This window comes from Myxine glutinosa, chromosome 1, assembly GCF_964187855.1.
Source record: "Myxine glutinosa chromosome 1, kmMyxGlut1.1, whole genome shotgun sequence".
Classification (NCBI taxonomy): domain Eukaryota; kingdom Metazoa; phylum Chordata; class Myxini; order Myxiniformes; family Myxinidae; genus Myxine; species Myxine glutinosa.
In genome coordinates this window covers 339,241,503-339,242,842 of record NC_136261.1, presented here as the reverse complement: position 1 = coordinate 339,242,842, position 1,340 = coordinate 339,241,503, and positions in this window count along the sequence as shown.

Here is a 1,340-nt window from a genome sequence, read left to right as displayed (position 1 = left end):
CTACGTATTTTAACGTTTCCATTTTCAGCACACCCACAGCACAAGCACAAGCCAAGCACAATCGTCTTTAGCGTCCCTCACAAGGACCAAGCCCTACGTTCGATTTTTTGTGACGCGCGTCGGTGCGGTGGGCACCCACCCAGTTTTCCACACCCACGGGCACACGTGGGCACGCGTCGAGTGTCTTTTGTTTGTGCCACCCACCCCCGGGGCCTGTCGCCCCCATTAGGACTCCCCCCAGGAGTGATTTCAGGCCCTTTCCTGGGCCCACACACACCACAACATTCCGTATGTTACTCGTGTCGTGTCTTCTGGTTGTAAAGGGCGGAGAAATAATCACGAATCGTGACGAAGTCACCCAGAAGCAAAATCCCGCCCCCTCGCATCTTCACCAACATAGTCCAGGCCCGAAACCGCTCATAGAACTCACAGAGGAAAACACTAAGGGTTTGGGCGCCCAAACGGCTATCTCGAGAACCACGTAACTGCGGAAGCTCAAACCGGGCTTGAAACGTGCGCATCCGAATATTATACAACATACTTGTTTCCCGGTTCGATTCGGCCAAGGAATAGCAGAGATAATTGCAATTAAGTGAGCCGTGACGTCACGGATCGCGCCGGCGGTAATGATATGGTAATCTATGCAGCACGACATGGTCCTCACGTCACGCAAGGCGCCTTTGCCGGCGCAAAACGGCTCTCTCAGGGTCAAACTCGGTATCGTTTTGAGCGCACGGTTCAGCCCTTCAAGAAAAAGTTTATTTTGTAAAAATCGAGCCACGCGTTCAAAAGATATGACCGGTTTTGTTCGCCGGCACGTCGGTGCTCGAATCGGCTCGCGGTAAAATCCAACACGTCCTTCGTCGGGTCCGTCTGAACCAACCACGGGGCCTAGAAAGCTGGGACCGGTCTCAAAAGTTAGGTCTGGATCATATCTCGAAACGCTGGAAGCTGCACCTCTCTGTGATAATCTTGTGGACCATGACAGGAGATCGTGCGACAGCTTCGCATACGCTACCAGCGCTTCCGCATTTTACCATTCGTGAACACCGTTCGCCCCGCCCATCAAAGCGCGTACGTAAGTTACGTAAGCGTGCACACGTGACCTTGCGCTCCAGCGCGACCATTTGCGCATGCGCAAATATCCATCCACATATTACGTACGCGTGCACACGTGACCTTGCGCTCCAGCGCTACCATTTGCGCATGCGCGATTTTTTCAGCGTTAAATGTTCAAGTGCTTCGGCAAACGACTGTCGCACCACCTGCGCATGCGCAGGGCTGACGGGATTGACGTAGTAGAATGTTTGGTGCTGTGCGAGAAGGAAATGGCTGTCATG